The sequence below is a fragment of the Pongo abelii genome, chromosome 10, assembly GCF_028885655.2.
Source record: "Pongo abelii isolate AG06213 chromosome 10, NHGRI_mPonAbe1-v2.0_pri, whole genome shotgun sequence".
NCBI classification, from domain to species: Eukaryota; Metazoa; Chordata; class Mammalia; order Primates; family Hominidae; genus Pongo; species Pongo abelii.
Window position 1 is genome coordinate 105,715,290 of NC_071995.2, and position 23,148 is coordinate 105,738,437.

The window sequence follows — 23,148 nt, forward strand, 5'->3', positions numbered from 1 at the left end:
TGGTAAATTTTATTATGAAAAGTGTATTATGGTAGCCCAGAAGAAACCTAACTGTGTGGGGGTGGGGAAGGGGGCAGGGGAAGGCACAAGGAAGAAAAGATTTGAGTAGAGTTTAGAATTAATAGGTGTTGCTTAAGGTGATAAAGCAGAAATGGGCAACTAAAGCAGAAAAAATAGTATGTATGCTTAAATCACAGAAACTCAAAAGAGCTGGGGGTTGGGGGTACCTGGGGAAGGACTGTAAGTATTATGCTTTCTATACTAAGTTGTATATTCTCCCCAACACAAGCTTTAACATTTCAAAATATATTCAAATCAATGTCAAAACAAACCTGTTGTCAACTTCTGTTGTTGACAGTACACCGGATTAAGATAACCTAACAGAAATAACTAACAAACTGAGAAACAACAACAACAAAAGAAAAGTTCTTAAAATAATTCACTGGGTTGTCCAAAAAGCAAGAAGGCATAACAGGTCACAGGGAGCTAAAGTCAGCTTTAGCCCTGAGGATTTCTGCAGAGCCCTGAGAACTCTGAGCTTCATCTGGGTTGAAGAGGACAGGAGACAAAGCCCAAGACCCACCCAAAGTAAGTAAGCTAATAATAGATTCAATATAAAGCCTGGGCTTCCAAAAGCTTTAGTAAATAAGACATAAATCTTTTTTTTTTTTTTTGCTTATTATACCCAGACTGCTCTGAAAGATACAAATCTTAAGTCACAGATGAAGACTACAAAGAAACTTATCTGTCTCTAGCCAGTTTGGGATGAAAGAAAATAAAATTTCTCCCTGAATGGAAAGGAAAAAATAGTAACTTTACAGTAGTGAATACTGACAAGTACTACCTTAACCACACAATCAGAGTCAACATCACCAGTGATAGGTCAATCATGTTGATACTATGTTCACTCTGACTTGATGTGATGAGAAAACCATTTCACCTTTGTGGTATTGTCCTCCAAACCCCCATAACCCTAGTTTAATTATCAAAAAAAATCAGAGAAACTCAAATTGAGGGCCATTCTACAAAACATTTGACCAGTACTCAAAACCACAGAGGTCATTAAAAATAGAGAAAGCCTGAGAAACTGTTACAGAGGAGACAAAGGAGACATATGACTAGATGCAGTGTGGTATTCTAGATGGGACTGTGGAAAAGAAAAACTTAGTGGAAATCTGAATAAAGTCTGGAGTTTAGTTAGTACTATGGTTTCTTTTTCTTTTCTTTTTCTTTTGAGATGGAGTTTCGCTCTTGTTGCCCAGGCTAGAGTGCAGTGGCACGATCTTGGCTCACTGCTACCTCCGCCTCCCGAGTTCAAGCGATTCTCCTGCCTCAGCTTCCCAAGTAGTTGGGACTACAGGCATGCGCCACCATGCCTGGCTAATTTTGTATTTTTAGTAGAGACAGGGTTTCGCCATGTTGGCCAGGCTGGTCTGGAACTCCTGACCTCAGGTGATCCACCTGCCTCGGCCTCCCAAAGTGCTGGGATTACAGGCATGAGCCACCACGCCCGGCCAGTACTATGGTTTCTTAGTTTTAATAAAAGCACCATGGAAATGGAAATGTCAATATTACAGGAAACAGGATACAGAGCATACAGGAACTCTGTGTATTATCTCTGCGTATTTTCTAAAAATCTAAAATTATTCAAAAAAATTTTATTAAAAAAATCCTCCGAGAATGAATCACCTCAACGCAAATTCATGGAAAGTACGTGGTCCCAAACACCTCAAGCATGACAATGCGTTTAAAGTGGTCACAGGCTTGGTGTGCCCTGAGATAACTGTTACAGACACACACACACACACACACACGTCACAAATCCTCTCTGTATTCTCAACTTTAAAACTCAGACTTCAGGCCAGGCACGGTGGCTCATGCCTATAATCTCAGAGCCCACGAGTTCTAGACCAGCCTGGGCAACATGGAGAAACCCTGACTAAATTAGTAGGGCATGATGGCATGCACCTGTAATCTCAACTACTCGGGAAGCAAAGGTGGGAGGATCGCTCAAGACCAAGAGGTCAAAACTACAGTGAGCTGTGATCACTTCCCTGCACTCTAGCCTGCATGACAGAGCAAGATCAATTTTAAATTGGTATCATTTATATGTTTTGAAATTAGAAAATACTTGAAGACTTGAAATTAAGAAAAAGAGCAGAATAAATCCTTAAAAAGTAAAAAGAAGAAAATGATAAAGAACAGAAATTAGTGAAAACAGAACACAAATTCGTAAGAGAAACAGCAAAGCCAAAATGTATTATATGAAGAGACAATAATATAAATGTCCAACAAGAATAATTAAGAAAAAAAATGGGAGAGGGAAGAGTAAGAAAATGTTAAGAATTTTTTAAAAAGTGGGGACATAATCTCAGATACTGCAGGGATTAAACAGAAAATAAATAACTTTATGCAAACAAATTTGAAAACTTAGATGAAATAAATTCCTTGCTAAAACTGACTCAAGAAACTTAAAACTTACCAAAATGGACTCAAGAGTAAAGAAAGAACAGGAATAGTTCTAAGTCACTAAATAAATTGAATCCATAGCTTAAAATCTTACAAGAAAAACACAAGAGTCAGTTAGCTTTACAGATGAATTCTACAAAATATTCAAGGAATAGATAATTCTATTTTTACAAAGGATTCTAATCTCATAAAAAGGATAGACAGAAAAGGAATATTCAACTTATTTTATGAGGTTAGATTTACCTTGACACCAAAACCAGACACATTATAAAAGAAAATTATAAACTAATTTCACTCATGAGCATATTATAACAGTAAACCAAATCCTGCAATATACAAAACATATTATATATCATGATCAAGTTGGGCTTATCCTCAGAAAGTTAAATCATTTAATATTTACAAATTGGTTACTGTAATTCACCTCATTCATAGACTAAAGAAGAAAAACTATATAACCAATTGACAAGATGTATAAAGAGTAGCAACAAAATCTCAATTCCCTTTAGCTTCAATAAACTAGAACTAGCAGGTAACATCCCTAATCTGAAAAAGGGTACCCGTAAAAATACTTAGGGAACATCACATGTAATAGTGAAATGTTGAAAGCACTTCCTTTAAGATCAGAAAGAAGACAAAGATGCCCGCTACCACTGCTTCTCTATTCAATATAGTAGGCCTAACTAATGTAGTGCAGGTTGAGCATCCCAAATCTCAAATGCTTCAAAATCCAACACATTTTGAGTGCTGACACTGTCAGAGGCATTTGAACCAGAGTGACTCCATCTTAAATAAGGCCTTGGTAAAATAAGGCTGAGACCTGCTGAGCAGTACTTCCAGGAAGTTAGGCATTCTTAGTCACAGGGTGAGACAGGAGGTGGGCAGGACTGGTATCACAAGATACAGGTCACAAAGACCCTGCTGATAAAACAGAATGCAGTAAAGAAGCTAGCCAAAACCCACCAAACCAAGACGGAGACAAAAGTGACCTCTGGTCATCCTCATTACATATTATACACTAATTATAATGCATTAGCATGTTAAGACACTCCCACTAATGCCATGACAGTTTACAAATGCCAAGACAACATCCAGAAGTTACCCTATATGGTCTAAAAAGAGGAGAAATCTTCACTTCTGACAACTCCCCACCACTTTTCTGGAAAACTCATGAATAAGCCACCCCTTGTTTAGCATATACTCTTGACTGAGAATACTCAGTCAAGAAACCCATGCTGCTGCTCTGTCTATGGAGTGGCCATTTTTTGTTTCTCTACTTGTCTAACAAATACGCTTTCATTTTACTCTGTGGACTTGCTCCAAATTCTTTCTTAATTGAGTTCCAAGAACGCTCTCTTAAGGGCTGAATCAGAAGCCCATGTCTGGTAACATGACATTCAAAGGAAATGCTCCAATGAGTTCGGTTGCTCAACTAGTAATGTCAATATTCAGAAATATGGGGAAAAATCTTAAATCGAAAACACTTCTGGTCCCAGGCTTTATGGACAAAGGATACTCAACCTGTAATGGAAGAGGAAGAAATAAAAGGTATAAGGATGGGAAAGGAAGAAGCAAAACCATGATTATTTATAGATGATAGGCAAATAAGTACTATCGATACAGACAAAAATAAATACATAAATAAGCGTTTCAAAGGATTAAAATCACTTAATTTCTGGCATCAATTAGATTAATATAATCCTTGTAACTTATGCCTCTCTGATCTCAAAAATCACACAGAGCTATTTATAGTCTAGAAATTGTATTAGTTCTTGTCTAACTTTAGAAATCACTGCATTGTGACTCTACCAGGTTAGACCAAATAAAGTATAAGATATACTTCTAGAATTTAAAGGATCCACATACAACTAAAGTAACATCTGCCTAACATGTGTTCAAAAACATGCTGTCCCAGATCTATGAATAATGCTTTTCTGTAGTCTAACAGCCCTATTTCAAATTTCTGTCCTTCAAAAATATATTAATAACGCTGAAAAATTATTCCACTTTTTTTGATCTATGACCTAGCACATGTAACTATTCAGGTCTGTTTGAAGTTTGGCCAATGGTCAAGATTTTTCTCATACTGACATTACTGCAAAAATTTAGTCACTTATGCAATCTATCCAGTAATGTATCTATTAACAATTTATTGAGAGCCTATTAAGTGTCAGACATTGTTGTGGTCCCTGGTAATAAAGCAGAGAACAAAATTAAGTGCCTGCTATCATGAGGTTTGGATGTTAGATGATAATTATGATGATAATGATGATTACAGCTGCAAACATTTAGAAAGTGTGTATAAGACACTGCTGTAAGCACTTTAAATGTTTATACTCAATAACCCTTTGATATAGGTACCTCCTCCATTTCAAACGAGGAAACTGAAACATATAAAGGTTAAGTAATTTTCCCAAGGACACTTGAATAATAAAGTGGCAAAGCCACAATTTCAAACCCAGTCAGCTTGGCTCCAAATTCCAAGCTCCTTGAACCATACAGTATTTCAGTGCTGATAATTTTTATGGAGAAAACTAAAACAGAGTAGAAGGATACTGGGGGGTATAATTTTATGCAAAGCAGTCACAGAAGGATTTATTCATATCCTTCCATTTATTAAACATCTCCCTTTGAAGACTGCCTCAGACCATCTCCTCCCACAGTCTTCCAATCTCATTTAATTCCATCCTTCAAGTTAATCAGGGCAAAGACTCACCTGGTTGGTCAGAATAGAACAGGGTTATGCTGCAGTAACAAACAACCTCCCAAATCAGTGGCTTGACAAAACAAAAGTTTTCATCTTCCTCATGCTGAGTTCACTGCAGCTCCGGCTAGTTATCTTCTAATGGTGACTTTACCATCCCAGCTATTATGACCTTGTGGTTCTATAATTTCAACACAAGGCCTCCTCCACAGCAGGGGAAGAACTGGGAAACATACAGGGCTTTACACTGCCTTCGCCAAGTACTTCGTCACACAATTCATTGGCCAGAAAGAGTCGCACAGCCTCGCCAGACTGCAAAGAGAGCTGAGAACTGAAATACTGCATAGCCCAGGTAAGAAAGGTGAATTGGATATTGGTGAACACTACCACATCATCCTTGACCTCTCTTTGTTTCACAGTCCACATCTAAAACTCTGGCAAATCTTAACAGCTATATGTTCAAAATACATCCAGAATCTGATTACTTCTGACTGCCTTTACCTCTACAGCTCAGGTTCAATTCTTCATCATTTCTGACCTAGATGATTCCACTGGCCTTCTATCTGATCTCACTGCTTCCATACTTGTCCTTACTGCCATCCAGTCCAGTCTTCACCCAGATGCCAAGTGGTCATGTCATCTCTGTGAACAAAGTCTCCAACTGCAATGACTTCCCAGCCCATTTAAAGTAGGTGGGGTTTTTTTTTTTTAAGTCCTTAAAATGGCTTTCTAGGTCCTACAGAACGAACCCGGGCAACCAATACCACTATGACTCCATCTTTCTTACTACTCTCCTTCTCACTCACTCTGTTCCAGCCACACGTCCTCCTTGGGATCCTGTGAGCATGCCAGAAATGCTCCTACTTCAGTACCTTTGCACAGGATGTTCTTTCCATCCAGAATACATTTCCCTCATACATCCACAGGGTTCAATTCCTCTCTTTCTTTAGGTCATTGCTCAAAGGTCATCTCTTAAGTGAGGCTCTCTCTGACCACCTTATCTAAAATAGACCTCTCCCCACTTCTGGCCCCTAGCATTCCTGAGCCCCCTTCCTTGCTATCTCTTTAACATACTATATAATTTATTTATGTGTTAATGACCTGTATCCCACCCCCACTCAGATGTAAATTCCATGAAAGTAAGGTTTTTGCCTCTTTTATTCACTACATTCAATAAATATATATAGTTTCAATGAATGAAGATGACATGTGAGCAGAAAGACACCTAAGGGGGTAAATGACCTATATAGATAACAGAGAAAACAGAACATCACAGAGGGAATAAAGGCCCAGACACATGGGACCTCATGCCTGTTTGAGGAACAAAAAATAGGCCAATATGCTTGGATATCAAATAGTAAGGGGAAAGAATAATAAGAAAATGGTAATCCCAGCACTTTGGGGGCCAAGGCAGGTGGATCACCTGAGGTCAGGAGTTCGAGACCAGCCTGGCCAACATGGTGAAATCCCATCTTTACTGAAAATACAAAAATTAGCTAGGCGTGGTGGTGCGTGCCTATAATCCCAACTACTCGGGAGGCAGAGGCAGGAGAATCACTTGAACCTGGGAGGTGGAGGTTGCAGTGAGCCGAGATCACACCATTGCACTCCAGTGTGGGCAGCAAGAGTGAAACTCCATCTCAAAAAAAAAAAAAAAAAGGAAAATGAGTTCAGGTTCTACTGGGAGTCAATCACATGTGTCCGTGTAAATCATGGTAGAGACTTAAGTTTTTACTCTGAGTGAGTTGGGAACTCATTGAAAGGTTTTGAGCAGAGGTTGGAACATAATATAAATTTGTTTTTTAGAAATTATTTTATTTATTTATTTATTTTAGAGAAAGAGTCTCACTCTGTTACCCAGGCTGAAGTGCAGTGGCATGATCACAGCTCACTGCAACCTCAAATTCCTAGGCTTAAGCGATCCTCCCACCTCAGCCTCCCAAGTAGCTGGGACTACAGGCACATACCAGCACACCTGGCTAACTTTTTAATTTTTTATAGCTATGGGGGTCTCACTATGTTGCCAAGGCTGGATTCGAACTCCCAATCTCAAGCAATCCTTCTGCTTTGGCCTCCCAAAGCATTAGGATTACAGGTGTGAGCCACCACAGGTGGCCCTGAATTTGCCTTTAAAAGGATCACTTGGGCTGCTGAGTAGAAAATAAGTACCAGGCAAAGAAAGGGCAGGCACAGGAAAATCACTTAGAGGTTACTACTTCTTTACAAGAGAGATGATGATGAGATGGATAAAAGTGGTAATGGTGAAAATGATAAGAGAGTGGGAATCTGAATAGAAATTCAAGAGCTAATACAGTAAAGGAAATGAGATGACTAAGTCTGGAGTTCATGGTAGAGGGCTGAATTTGAGATATAAAACTGGAAATCATCAGCACATATGTAGTAGTCTTAAGAATAGATGAAGGAAAAGAACGGCTGACAGAAAGAAGCAGCTTCACTTTGAATAAACAGAAGGAATGACAGAGAAGGCTACAGAGAAGGCTGAAGAGAGAGCAGAAAAGAGGAAAGATGGAATAAAGTCTACAGAGGCAGTGGCAAAGGATAGATGTATGTATTCTTAGAAGGAAAGATGGATGGATTGACTTATAAAAGAAATAGAGGAAGGAAAAACAGCTAAATGGGACAGAGAAGCAAAGATAGAAGACAGAGAGAAGCAAGGGCATGTGGGACAGCAAAACGAAGACTAACAGAATATAAAAGCAAGAATGGATAAAGATAGATGGAAAATGGTAAGAGGGTCAAAAAGAAGGAAATAAGAACGATGTCAGTGAAATGATAGAATAGGAAGTCCTGGACTCTCATCCACAGACACACTGATTCAACAGCAATACACAGATCAATTCCCTTTGTGAGAAACAAACAAACTAGTTGAGAAGCTCCTGCACATTGGGAGAATGTGAAACTAGCCACACTGAAACTAGCAGGAGACACCCTCTCATCATAATCTCCACTCTTGGCACAGAGCCATATGATTGAGACAAAACTCTCAGCTCCTAGGTTTTCCCTGAGGAAGATACATCCAATGTTCCATCCCTCCCAGCTGCTGCCCAAGAGACTAGCATCTGTACCACTCATCTCAGAGTGCTGGGCGTGGTGGTGCATGCCTGTAATCCCAGCTACTCGGGAAGGTTGAGGCAGAAGAATCACTTGAACCTGGAAGGCGGAGGTTGCAGTGAGCCGGGATCATGCCATTGTACTCCAGCCTGGGCAACAACAGCAAAACTCCATCTCAAAATAAATAAATAAATAAATAAAAATAAAATAAGGCCTTCATCTTACACTATACACAAGAATCAGCTCAACATGGATTAAGACTTAAATGTAAGGCCTGAAACTGTAAAACTCCTACAAGAAAACAGAGGAAAAAGCTTTGTGACATTGGGTCTTGGCAATGCTTTCATCAATATGACTCCAAAGGAACTGGCAACAAAAGCAAAAATAGATGACATCAAACTAAAACCTTCTGCACAGCAAAGGAAACTATCAACAGAGAGAAAAGCTCGCCTATGGAATGGAAGAAAATATTTGCAAACCATTTATCTGATAAGAAGTAAATTTCCAAAATATGTGAGGAACTCCTGCAACTCAATAACAGAAAACAACCCATTAAAAAATGGGCTATGCATTTGAACAGGCATTTTTCTAAAGGAAACAAACAAATGGCCGACAGGTATATGAAATGATGTTCACATCACAAATCATTAGAGAAATGCAAATCAAAACCACAATGAGATATCACCTTATACCTATTAGCTATTATCAAAAAAATAAAAGGCAATGTGTTGGCAAGGATATGGAGAAACTGGAACCCTAATATAATGTTGGTGGTGCTGCAAAATGGTGTGATCCGTATAGAAAAAAGCACAGAGGTTTCCAAAAAAATTTTGAATAGAACTACCATATGAGTTGGCCACTCAACTCCAGGTTTTTATCCAAAAGAACTAAACTAAGGATTCCAAAGCAATATTAGCACTCCCAAGTTCACTGCAGCACTATTCAAAATAGCCACAAGATGGAATGAATCCAAAAGAAGGGATTAAGAAAATATTATACATACATACATATACACACACGTATATGCATACATACACACAAATATAAAATACACACACAATGGAATATTATTTGGCTATTAAAAAGAAGCAATCCTTCAATATGTGACAACATGGATGAACCTTGAGGACATTATGCTAAGTAAAATAAGCCAGTGAAAAAAGGACAAATACTGCATGATTCCATTTATATGAGGTATATAAAATGGTCAAACTCATAGAAGCAGAGAATACATAGAATGGTGGCTATCTGGTGCTAACAGGAAAGGGGAAACAGGAAGTTGCTAATTGACGGTATACAGTGTCAGTTATGAGAGATGAATACTTTCTTTTCTTTTTTTTTTTTTTAGTTTGTTTTTTTTTGAGACAGAGTCTCGCTCTGTCACCCAGGCTGGAGTGCACTGGCACAATCTCGGCTCACTGCAACCTCTGCCTCCCGGTTCGAGTGATTCTTCTGCCCCAGCCTCTGGAGTAGCTGGGACTACAGGTGTGCACCACCACACCTGGCTAATTTTTGTATTTTTAGTAGAGATGGAGTTTCACCATATTGGCCAGGCTGGTCTCAAACTCCTGACCTCATGATCCACCCACATCGACCTCCCAAAGTGCTGAGATTACAGGTGTGAGCCACTGTGCCCAGCCAAAAGATGAAAACTTCCTAAAAATCTGTTGTATAACTTTGTGACTATAGTTAATAATGTATTTTACACTTAAAAATCTTTCAACAGGGTAGATCTCAATTATTCCTACCGCAATAAAATATATTTTTTAAAAAAGAAGAGGGAAGAGTAGATAGGAACAATCAAACCAAAATTTTAGAATCCTAAATCTGACGTGATATTCTGTAACAAAAAAGGTCAATTACTAATAAGTGAGTTATGAACCTTCCATGAATCTCAAATATATTGCATACACACTTGATTTCATCTTTGAAAGTGAGACATATCTCTTGACTTTATGGATGCTATATAAACCTTTTTTTTTTTTTTTTAAAAAAAGAGATGGGATCTTGCTATGCTGCCCAGGCTGGTCTTGAACTCCCAGTCTCAAGTGATCTTCCTGCCTCAACCTCCCAAGTGCTGGGATTACAGGCATGAGCCACTGCATCCGCCCTATGGATGCTATACAACTATATGACAGAACCTGTTCTACACTTACAGAGAGAAATATAAGAGGTGAAGCTAAGAATTTATTAGATGTAGAACTGCCTATTCTGAGGTACATCCTTTCATTTATACAGCCAACATTTGGGCATTTACTCAGGATACAAAAAAAAAATAAAAAATTCTACTCCTTAGAATCTCCACCGTTTAATGAGATTAAAATACGCGAATTTATTGTTATATTAATTAATGCATTGTATCATTGATGTCCCCAATGTTAAAGGACATAAAAAAGGAAAGCAATTATACTAGGGAAGATCTCTAAGGTTTTATAATAGAAAGATGGTAACTAATCTGGGTCTTTTTATATCTATCATGGCACTTTATGACAGCAGCTTAAGTTGATCTTTACTTGAAGTATTTTTTATCTTCTGAGGTTGACTTACACTAGCATAAGGCTATGTAATTTATGCCTTCCTAATCTCTAAATCACATAACAGTATTTGAAATCTAGGACTTTTACTATTCCATGTGTATTTTTAGAAGCTGCTGCAACATAACACTACAGGCCAAAAATCATGTATAAAATCTACTTCTAGGCTTTACAGGATTAATATGGAACTAAATGAAATATGTTCAACAAGTTACAAAAGCAAATGGCGGAGCTATATATGCTGGTTTTCTGATATTCCTATTTTTATGCTAGATGAATTCAAGTTTTTCAGATGCTTTCATAGTGGTAGCACTATGGGGTGGGGGTGGGGAAGAGTGCCAGGAAAAGAAAAATAAGGCTGTAAAAGTTGAATACAGCACCCAGATTTTGGTTTTTAAATATCGTTCCCCAGTAAGAATAACCAGGACTCAACAGAGCAGTTGCTGATTCCGGGGCTGGGGAAAGGAAAACAGAAGATGAACTGGAGCATTTCACAGTGTCAGAAAAAACTGGTCAAGAAAAATAGGATTGGTGCATGTCAAACAACAGGATGGGTGCCAACACTGGAACAATTTAAATGAAATAAACAGTAATAGCAGTACATTATGACCCAAAGAGTAAAAAAAAATACTCATGAGTCTGTACTTTTATAAATGAATGACTGAATAATTAAATCAATGAGGGAGAAGGAACAACTCTTCATTACAGAAGAATTCCAACTAATAAATATAGGATGAATGAAGGGAATAGAAAAATCATCATTAGAATAGCACATAATTCAGGCAAGATCTACTGTTGAATACTACAATTAATGGCTGAATGTTTAAGGAGACAGAATATTTCCACAGTCTCAAAGTAGCTCTCCCAAAATATTAATTACAGAAGAAAAATAGTAATTTTACAGCAGAGAAACCTGGCAGACACGAACTGAAACACATGATCAAGGTTAGTATCATTTGTAACAAGACATACTGGTACCACATATCCCCTGATATAAAAAAAGGCACATCACTTCTGTGGCATTTTTCCCCCAAAAAGCATAATCTTAATCTAACTATGAAAAAATATCAGATAAAATCAAATTGGGGAGCATTCTACAAAATACTTCACCAGGTAATGATATACTGTATCTGAGTAAGATGGCCAACTGGAAGACCCTAGCATTCATCGCCCTCACAAAAACAGACAGAACAACAAATAAACAAATGTATTTTGAAGAAAATAGCTAAGGGAGAACACTGGGGTATATCACGGGAACAGAAACCCTGGTGAGTACAGAAACTTAGGATGGCCACACAGAGAATGGAAGGAAATGCTGGGCCTCCACCACCTCATCCTTCAAATGGGATCAGCTGAAAGCTAGGAGGAACTTCTCATGGTGAGGAGATAAGCAAGAGGATCCCAGCAACCTCCATCGACACCTTGAACATGTAGAGATCTTACCTCACAGGTACAAAGTCCAGCTGACGGAATTACCTGGAGTCCACGTAACTGTGCTCGCCCTAGAGAAAAAGCAAACACTAGGCTCCACACCCTGCAGCTACAGGGCTACTATGCTACGCCATCGTAGAATTGGAACTATGGCTGGAGGGTGTCTTGCTCTGGCGGTGAGTAGTCGTGACTCTCCTTCATCTCTGAGACTAAGATGCAACTGAACCACCGCCCCAGCCAAGTGGTCCAACATCCCCAAGCCAAGCTTCCTTTCCTGTGGGGCCAAGCAGAGATAGGGCCACTTTACTTACCCCTCCACCCTTGTGCTTGAGCTGAAGTAGTATCTTGCCTCTTGCAAAAACAGTACCTTGGCCACTCTGAGCAGTCATGTCTCCCTGAAGTCTACGATGAAGCAGTGCCCTGCATCCCAGGAAATGGTGACTTGGCCACCCAGAAGAATGATCATGCATCACAGTACCTAAGCTGAAGTGGAGCCCTACATCCCAGGGAAATGGTTCCTGGTCTTCCCAGAATAATCACACTCCCCCAAGCTTGAGCTGAAGCAGCATTATCACCCTCTGGGAATAGGTGCCTTGGCTGAGCTGAGCAGCTGCACATCTCAGAGCTGAGCTGATGTAGTACCCTGCATCCCAGGACAAAAAAGCAGTGGCTAAGCTGAGATACTCTGCTCTACAGGCCAAACAACTCTAGTACTCTGCTTCTGTGGAGCTGGACTAGCTACCTAGAGTGTGAGTTGCTGAGATACCCATCTCCCTTGATGGTGGGGTCAGAACTGTGCTGTTCCCTGTTCCTCGCAGGGTCCAATGACAGCTGTGCTCTGCCATTCTGGGTATTTGCTGCCACTACATCTGGCCTCCCAGAGGGAGGATACTGCTGAGCCCCACTATACCACGGTCTAGAGTTATTACTACACAGTTGCTCATCCTCTAGAACTCAAATTGCCACTGAGCCCTATTGGCTCAGATTCCCAAACTGCAGCTGAATTTTGCTCCCCAGGCTCAAACCTCCAAAGTACCTCTTACTCCATGGGTCAGGCCAGAGCTGTGTTCTGCCTCCTTCAGGGGTAGAATCATAGCTACAACTCAGCTTCCTGAGACCAAGCTGCTAGATGGTACCTGAGTCACAGATTTTGGTTCTATGGACAACCGGCATCCAACCCTGCCACAGAAAGTGAACCTGCACTCCAAGACCCAGGTGCCAAAATAGGGTCATGAGACCCTGAGATTAGGACCTCCATCTGCCCCACAGCTGCTCTGGACATCTGCACCTGGAACCCAGAGCTGCTGCAGCTGCTTGTAGGTTGTGTCAGACCTGACAATAAGAGGAATCCCCTTGGCTAAGTCTCCTAATTGTGGAGAAAATGAGAATAGAAGAATCCCAAAAAGCCTTTGACACCAAGAACATTAACAATCTATGCTGCTGCTGCTGCTGCCGCCGCCGCCACAGAGTTCTACAGCCTAGGCCACTGAGGTGCCCACAGTTATTGCTGATGTTCAATGCAGCTGAAGCAGCTGCATGGAGACTATACCACTGCACTTATCTGGAAAGAGAGTCACCATACCCTTCCCAAATGGCACACTAAAACCCAATAACAGGTGAAAGTCTGTCTCTATGAAAGATATTTTAGGAAGTTTGGGAGAGACAACTGTTCTACCAGATACACAGACATCAATGCAGGGACCAATACAGACAGACTATTCAATGAAATCAGGAAAACAATTCACAATATAAACAAGAAATTCAACAAAGAGATATAAATAAAAAGAACCAAACAAAAATGCTGTAGCTGAAGAATTCAATAAATGAAATTTAAAGAAATACATTAGAGAGCTTCAGCAGTAAACTTTGATCAAAAAGAAAGAATCTCTGAATATGAAGGTAAGTTATTTGAAATTTGTCACTGGAGAAAGAAAAGGAAATAAGAATGAAAAAGAATGAAGAAAGCCTACAAGACTTATGGGACAACATTAAGCAAACAAAACTTTCTATTATGGGAGTTTCAGAAGAAGAAGGGAAAAGGTGTAGAAAAACCTATTTAATGAAATCATAGCAGAAAACTTCTCAAGTCTGGGAGAAATATGCACATTCAGATCCAGGAAGCTCAAAGGTCCCCAAATAGATTCAATCCAAATCATTCTCCATGGCACATTACAGTCAAATTGTCAAAAGTTAAAGACAAAGAGAGAATTCTAAAAACAGCAAGAGAAAAGTGTCAAGTCATATAAAAGGAAATCTCCATTAGACTAATAGCAGATTTCTCTGAAGAAAGCTCACAGGCCAGGAGAAAATGGGATGATCTATTCAAAGTGCTAAGAGAAAAAAAATGCCACCAAAAATACCATACTCAGCAAAGATATCCTTCAGAAACAAGGGAGAAATAAAATCTTTCCCAGACAAGCAAAACTGAGGAAATTTATCACCACTAGATAAGGCTTACAAGAAATTCTCAAGGGCAGCCGGGTGCAGTGGCTCATGCTTGTAATCCCAGCACTTTGGGAGGCTGAAGTGGGTGGATCATGAGGTCAAGAGATCGAGACAAGCATGGCCAACATGGCGAAACCCCATGTCTACTAAAAATACAAAAATTGGTCAATTTTGGCTTTTGTTGCCATTGCTTTTGGTGTTTTAGACATGAAGTCCTTGCCCATGCCTATGTCCTGAATGGTATTGCCTAGGTTTTCTTCTAGGGTTTTTATGGTTTTAGGTCTAACATTTAAGTCTTTAATCCATCTTGAATTAATGTCTGTATAAGGTGTAAGGAAGGGATCCAGTTTCAGCCTTCTACCTATGGCTAGCCAGTTTTCCCAGCTTACTCACAGGTGGGAATTGAACAATGAGAACACTTGGACACAGGAAGGGGGACATCACACACCGGGGCCTGTTGTGGGGTGCGGGGAGCGGGGGAGGGATAGCATTAGGAGATATACGTAATGTAAACGAAGAGTTAATGGGTGCAGCACACCAACATGGCACATGTATACATATGTAACAAACCTGCATGTTGTGCACATGTACCCTAGAACTTAAAGTATAATAAAAAAAAAAAAATACAAAAATTAGCTAGGTGTGGTGGCCAGCACCTGTAGTCCCAGCTATTCAGGAGGCTGGGGCAGGAGAATTGCTTGAACCTAGGAGGCGGAGGTTGCAGTGAGCCGAGATTGCGCCACTGCACTCCAGTCTGGCGACAGAGCAAGACTTTGTCTTAAAAAAAAAAAAAAAAAATAGTTGGGCATGGTGGCACACACCTGTAATCCCAGCTACTCGGGAGGCTGAGGCACAAGAATCACTTGAACCTGGGAGGTGGAGGTTCCAGTGAGCCAAGATCATGTGACTGCACTCCAGGCTGGGTGACAGAGTGAGACTTTGCCTCAAAAAAAAAAAAAAAAAAAAAAAATGCTCAAAGGCATCCTACATCTAAAAACACAAAGACAATAATCACTATCATGTAAATATGCACAAGTATAAAACTCACTGGTAGAACAGATACACAAATTAGAAAAAGAATAAAAAGTTACTACTACAGAAAACCACCAAACCACAATGACAAACAATAAGAGAGAAAGAAAGAAACAAAGAATACACAAAACAACTAACAAAGTGACAGGAATAAGACCTCACCAATCAGTAATAACCTTGAATAATAAATTGATTAAATTCCCCACTAAAAAGCTATAGAGTAGCCAAATGGATTTTAAAAACAAAATGATCCAATTGTACTCTGCCAACAAGAAACTTAATTCACCTGTAAGAAACATACAGAATGAAAGTGAAGGGATGAATAAAGATATTCCACACAAACAAAAACCAAAAGCAAAAAGGAATAGCAATATTTACATTAGACAAAGCAGAATTTAAGTCAAAACCTTAAAGAAACAAAAGCTCATAATATAATGATAAAAGGATCAATTCAACAAGAGGATATAACAACTGTAAATATAACGTATCCAACACTGGAGCACCCAGATATAAAGGAAATATTATTCAATCTAAAAGGATAGATTCCATTACAATATTAGGGACTTAATCATCCAACTCTCAGCATTGAAAAGATCATCTAGGCAGAAGAAAATCAACAAAGAAACACTGGACTTAAACTGCACTCAAGACCAAATGGACCTAACAGACATTTAGAACACTTCATCCCACAGTTGTAGAATACACATTCTTTTCATTGGCATATGAAACATTCTTGTGGATAGACTATGCGTTAGATCACAAAACAAGACACAATAAATTTAAGATAACTGAAATCATATTAAGTATCTTTTCTGACCACAATGGAATAAAATTATAAATCACTACAAGAACTTTTGAAGTTACACAAATATAGGGAAATCAAAGAACCCACTTCTGAATGACCAGTGGATCAATGAAGAAATTAAGAAAAAGATTTAAACATTTATTGAAACAAATGAAAATTAAAAACCAACATACCAAAACCTATGGACTACAACAAAAACAGTATTAAGAAGCTTATAGCAATAAACAATGATATGGTTTGGCTCTGTGTCCACACCCAAATCTCATCTTGAATTGTAGTTCCCATAATCCCAAAGTGTCATGGGAGGAACCAGGTGGAAGGTAATTGAATCATGGACGCAGTTCCCACCATGCTGTTCTCCTTATAGTGAATTTGTTCTCATGAGATATGATGATTTTATAAGAAGCTTCCTCCTTTGCTTGGCACTCATTTTCCTTCCTGCTGCCACGTGAAGAAGGATGAGTTTGCTTCCCCTTCTGCCATGATTGTAAGTTTCCTAAGGCCTCCCCAGCCCTGCAGAACTGTGAGTCAATTAAATCTCTTTTCTTTATAAATTACCCAGTCTCAGGTATTTCTTCACAGTGGTATGAGAACAGACTAATACAAACACCTATGTCAAAAAAGTAGGAAGATTTCAAATAAACAATCTAACAATGCATTACAAGGAACCAGAAAAGCAAAAACAAAGCAAATCCAAAATTCATAGAGAAAAAAACCAATCAAAGTTGGTGCAAAATAAACAAAATTGAGACTAAAAAAAATTACAAAAGATCAACAAAATGAAAATTTTTAAAGACAAAATTGACAAACCAATAGGTAGACTAATATAGAAAACAAGTATTATTATAAAATAACTGTTCAAAGCAATTATATTATTTTTTGAATGCTAGTATTCATTCAGATTTTTTTTTTTTGAGATGGACTCTTGCTCTGTCACCCAGGCTGGAGTGCAATGGCGTGATCTCCGTTTACTGCAACCTCCGCCCCCTGGGTTCAAGCAATTCTCCTGCCTCAGCCTTCTGAGTAGCTGGGATTACAGGCACCTGCCACCACACCTGGCTAACTTTTTGTATTTTTAGTAGAGACAGGGTTTCACTATGTTGGCCAGGCTGGTCTCGAACTCTGGACCTCATGATCCGCCCACTTCGGCCTCCCAAAGGCTGGGATTACAGGCGTGTGGCACCGTGCCCGGCCATTCATTCAGATTTATCCACATACTTATGGTTTCTATTGCTCTTTATATCTTTCTGTATCTCTGTATTTCTATGTAGAATCATTTTCCTTTTGCCTGGCAAAACCCCTCTAGAATTTCCTTCATATTTGATCTGCAGATTCTGTTTATCTCTCCTCTCCTTTTGGGATGTCAATACAAACATTTCAGATTCCTTTACCAAATACCATATGTCTCTCATGCTATTTTCTGTATTTTCCATCCTATTATTTTGTGTTTGAATCTGGCTATTTCTTCTGAACTATCAGTTTATCAATTCTCTCCTCAGCTATATCTAATCTTCTGATAAACCTATCCACTGACTTGTTAACTTCAGCTATCGTATTTTTCATTTCTAATATTTTCATTTGAGTATTTAAAGCTCTCTGTCAAAATTCCCTATTGTATTCAATTTTTGAAAATATTAATCACAGCTGTTTTTAAATCCATGATTGGTAAGTCTAATGTGGATTTCCTATGAGTCCAATTGTCTGGTTTTTTTCCTCCTGGTTTCAGTCATTTTTTGTCTTTCAAAATGCCTGGTTATTTTTTACTGTGTACCAGACATTATATTTAAAAAGTTATAGATATCCTCCTTTAGAGAACCTTAACATTTACTTGTGGCACACTTCTAAAATATGATCTAATACCATTAATCAGTTAAGTATTAAGCTGATTTCCCTATGGACTTCAGTGCTTGTATAGGATATTTTACTTACTCTATTCCTAGGATATTGCCTTTCAGGGGTCTCAACCAAAAGCTGAAATAGTCCAGGGCTCCTCTTCCTTGTTAGTCTCTGAACTCCATTTTTTTCCCTTTCAGCCCAACATGACTGCTAAAAATTATGCTCAGTCTCTCAGTCACCATTGTAATTTTCAGAATTGACTTTTGCATTAAGGAAAAAACAGCATCAAATGTCAAGTTCGATTATCTTGGTTTTCCTTTTCTTCCAGATCTTAGCCCCACAAATTCTTCCTATCTTTTTTCTGTTTGTTTTGAGACGGAGTCTCATTCTGTTGGCCAGGGCAGAGTGCAGTAGTGCGATCTTGGCTCACTGCAGCCTCCGCCTCCTGGGGTCAAGTGATTCTCCTGACTCAGCCTCCTGAGTAGCTGGTACTACAGGCATGTGCCACCATGCCTGACTAATTTTTGTATTTTTTTAAGTAGAGTTGGGGTTTCGCCATGTTGGCCAGGCTGGTCTCAAACTCCTGACCTCAAGTGATATCCCTACTTTGGCCTCCCAAAGTGCTGGAATTACAGGTGTGAGCCATCGTGTCCAGCCAAATTCTTATTATCTGTGTAACTCTCTGATGGCTTCAAACAGATTTTTAAAAAATATTTTCTCAGCTTTCCTATGTATTTTTAGCATACATACCTGGTGTTTGGTCTAGGACAACCAAATTAGCCACTTCCAGAAGTAGAAATGCCCAGTTTAACATGTATTTAGTTTGAAGTGCCTATGAGACATCCAAGAGGACTTGTTAATTATAAAATGATGTACATAATTCTGGAATTTAAGCTAGACATCTGCAATAGTAGATATAAATTTGGGACTTACTGTAGAAATGGCCCTAATTGCTATAAAACTAGATGTACAAGTGAAAGAACAGTTGGATGGAAGAAAAACTAACGCATTCAAGGAAGTAAGGAGATAAAGAAAATGGAGTGGTTACAAAAGACAAAGTGGGGGAGACACAAGGGGAAAGTAAAAGCAAGAGAGCATCTTTCTATAAGAAAATAGGAATAATGGAAAGAGAAGAAAAAGCTAGAAAAAATGGAAAGGTAGAGAGAAAAACAATGAGGAGGGCTGGGAAGAAAGATGACAAGGGGAGGGAAGTTTGGAAGAAGGAAGGTAGGACAGGCAGGTAGCTCCAAGAAAGGAAGGGAGAGACAGAATAAGTGATATGATTTGGACATTGTGTCCCCTACAAAGCTCATGTTGAAATGTGATGTCCAGTATTGGAGGTGGGCCTAGGGGGAGCCATTTGGGTCATTGGGGCAGATACCTCATGAATGGGTTGGTGCTATCATCATGATGCGTGAGTTCTCACTCTATTAGTTCACGTAAGATTTGGTTGTTTAAAAGACCCTGGCACCTCCTCCCCTCTCTCTTGCTCCCTCTCTTGTCATGTGATTCTCCTGCTTCCCTTTCACCTTCTTCCACAATTGTAAGTTTCCTGAGGCCCTCAGCAGAAGCAAATGTTAGCAGCAGCTTCCTGTACAGCCTGCAGAAGTGTGTGCCAAAATATCTCTTTTCTTTATAAATTACCTAGTCTGAGATGTTCCCTCATAGCAGCACAAACAGAAATAACACAAAAAGGAAGAAAGGCTGACAGAAAGGACAGATCTTTGTAAGATGGATCTTTGTAAAGATGACAGAGACAGACTAACCAGCCTTGGAAGGACAGACTAACCAGTCTTTGAAAGGACAAATGGGTGTTTGGATGTCAAGTACGAAAGAAGGAGGGGGCAGCATGAAAGAAAGGAAGAGTGGAATGGATGAGAAAGAGCAGGACAGAAAGATTCAGACACTTTGATAAGGAGACTTAACAGGAAGTGGGTATGAGAGCTCTAGAAAAAAGAAAATAATGAAAGAACAACAAAAAAAATCCAATTAAGATAGCCACTAAATATGATGTGGTTTTCAAAAGAAAGGTAGAGAAACATTTTAAAAATTTCAAACAAGAGGGTTATGAACCTATCATGGACTGAAAACAAATTTCAATTACATGCGTTTACACATTTGAAAATAAAAATGTTCCCTAACCATATAGATGTTACATAATTATATGAAAAACATGTTTTATGTAGAGAAAAAAACATACAAACAGAAACAACAGAACTATTCTTAACTAATCCTGTGAGTCACATTATCTTATTTAGGTAAAAAGTTACATTTAGGCCTGTATTAATTTTTAATACTCTTATAGTCCTACTGCTTTTATGTCCTTTTTATGGTAAAATATTAGTGATCAATAAAACGCAGAAAATTGTATCTGAAGCACTTTCATTCACTCATTCTTTCAATCAACATTTGGGTATTTTCTTGAATTAAAAAAAATCAATAAAGCTTTAAAAATAGATAAATAAGAAGATACAGAATTCCCATCCTTGAAGCCTCCCAAATTTAATGAGAATAAGATATGAATATTATCTATCAAACTGCATTATTAAAGTTCATGGCACAGAGGAGTCAATCTGTCAAGGAAGGTCCATAAAGTTTCATGAAGATAATCTTTGATATGGGCCTTTTAACTATCATAGCATTTCACTTTGTGACAGCAGCATAAAATGATCTGTAATAGAAGTTATATACCTTCTAGAGTTGAATTACACTAGCACAAGTCTATATAACTTATGCCACCATGATTTCAAAAACCACATAGAGGTAATTGTAATCTAAGGCTCCTACTAATTTTTATCTATTTTTAAAGAACACTATATTGTGACTCCAAAGGGGAGGGAAAATCAGCAGATCTACTTGAGGACTTTAGGAGACTTATATAAAATTAAATAAAATCTGTTAGGCATTTGTAAAAGGCAAATTGTCTTAGAACTATATATAATGATTTTCTGCAGTCTAAAAGAAATTTCCCTTCTCAAAAAAATTATTCAAAAATGCTGAAAATTATTCTGATTTTTCTGATCTATGACATAAACTGTAAACAACTATCCCAAGTTTGCACGAGGTTTTTCTAACGGTTACTTGGTAAGAATGATTTTTAAAGAGAAGAAAAAGAAAATCAAGAAGGTCATAAAAGAACCTAGAATTCTATACCCAGTGTAAATAAGGATGGTATCTTCAGACAAACTTGGGAGAGTTTACCATTAGCTGCCTTTTACTATAGAGAATTCTAAAAAATCTAATGTAATTAGATTTGAGACTCTCCTAAAATGACAGTACCTCTTCACCACAAGGGCAGTCCCTTGAATAACACTTTATAATCATTTATTTATTCAACAAATATTTATTGAGAACTTATGTACTAAAGACTGTACTAGATATTAGAAACACACCTGTGATTTTTTAAAGTCAAAATTCCTACAATTTAAAGCTAATATTCTAGAAGGAGAGGGAGTAAAGACAGAATAATACAAAAACAGTAAAGCAAACTGTTCAAATGGTAATAACTGAATAACATAAAGTTAAAGGGGAAACTGGGACTTCAGGGAATAAAGGAATGGAGACTGGTATTTTATATGAAACAAGTCAAGAAAATACTCACTGATAATAGAATATCTGTGCTGAGACCTGAAGGAAAGTTGGAGAGCAAGCAATGCTGGTAAGGAAACATTTTGTGCAGAGGGAACAGCAGATGTACAACACAGATGAAGAACATGCATGACACTTTAAAAAGAATACTCAAAAAACCAGTGTGGCCACAGCACAGAGAGCGGAAGAGTGGCAAGAGATTATTAGGTTAGAAACTTATCAAGTTCCAATTCACATGACATCTTGTAGACTATGGTAAGGGCTTTGCCTTTTACTCTGAGATATAAGCCACTAGAGATTGATCCTACTTGTGATTATGAAGGATCACGATGGGCTGAAGAGGAAGAAGGAGAGAACCAGAGAATCTGAAGGGAAATTATTCAGTAGTTAATGTGGAAGCATGAGATGGTCCGAACTTGGATACATTTTGAAGGCAGAGCCAATATAATTTAATCAACATGTTTAAACTAAAAAAAGCAAGGAATAAGAAATGGCAGATTTGAAAAAGAACCAAAGAAAATCTCTATATATGAAAAATATAATGATTGAAATCCAAACTTAACAGATATAGTTAAAAATAACATTTATAGAATAGCTGATAAAAAGACATTTTTAAAAATGAAGTACAGAGAGCCAAAGAGATGGAAAATATGAAGAAGATAAGAAGAGTGCGAAAAATGTCTAACACGTGTACAAATGTTTTTTTTTTTTTTGAGACGGAGTTTCACTCTTGTTGCCCAGGCTGGAGTGCAATGGCGCAATCTCGGCTCACCACAACCTCTGCCTCCCGGGTTCAAGCAATTCTCCTGCCTCAGCCTCCTGAGTAGCTGGGATTACAGGCATGTGCCACCACGCCCGACAAATTTTTTGTATTTTTAGTAGAGAGGGAGTTTCTCCATGTTGGTCAGGCTGATCTCGAACTTCCAACCTCAGGTGATTCGCTTGCCTCGGCCTCCCAAAGTGCTGGGATTACAGGCGTGAGCCACAGTGGCCAGCTACGAACCTATTTCTAAAAAGAGAAAATAAAGCAAGGCAAAGCAAGATCTGAAAAAGTAACAGCTGAACAACTTTCAAAGCTGATGAAAGATAGCAACAGACAGGTTTCAAGGAGCCCTGTAAATCCAAGAGAAGTAAATACAAAGAAACTCAGACCGAGATTCATCACTGAAAAACTTCAGAACATGTCAGAGAAAGAGAATATTTAAAATTAGACAAAAAGAAACAAGATATTA

At 38.5% G+C, this 23,148-nt stretch overlaps 1 protein-coding gene across 6 annotated transcripts in view; it reads right to left on the minus strand.

Moving 5' to 3' along the window:
- CRY1 (cryptochrome circadian regulator 1) overlaps positions 1-23,148 on the minus strand; it is a 102,181-nt gene that overhangs the window by 39,308 nt on the left and 39,725 nt on the right. The window contains exon 2 of one of the 6 annotated variants that reach the window (XM_054527598.2): positions 19,079-19,160. The exons of the other annotated variants lie outside the window; for them this stretch is intronic. The gene's annotated coding sequence lies outside the window, so the exon portion shown is untranslated. The remainder of the gene's footprint in view (positions 1-19,078; positions 19,161-23,148) is intronic. 6 annotated transcript variants of the gene reach the window in all.